Below are 330 nucleotides of genomic sequence, written 5' to 3'. Positions count from 1 at the left end.
TATATATATATATATATATATATGCATATATATATCGGGAGATACACCTATGCATAGGTACTGTATGAATGCATATAGATCGCTCACGTATGTGTCGTTACGGATGTGGAATCACTTATGTACTCTGTATGAATTAGATACCGAGAATGCTGGGAGCAGGGTACCCGTAAACATGAAATGCTGCTTTAAATAAGCTATAGTAAGAGGAGTAATGCTCCCAATAGATGAACCTTGACAGCATCTGCAGGCGAAGGGCCACTGCTTTACCTCCAAAGTTTACCTTTTCTTAGATTTGCAAGTTGGTCTCTGCCTTAGCCCCAACTAGAAAAT

The sequence above is a fragment of the Eimeria acervulina genome, genomic scaffold, assembly GCF_000499425.1.
Source record: "Eimeria acervulina Houghton genomic scaffold, Eah_scaff972, whole genome shotgun sequence".
In the NCBI taxonomy this organism is placed as follows: Eukaryota; Apicomplexa; class Conoidasida; order Eucoccidiorida; family Eimeriidae; genus Eimeria; species Eimeria acervulina.
The sequence above is the reverse complement of the archived record's forward strand: the minus strand, read 5'-3'. Positions refer to the sequence as shown.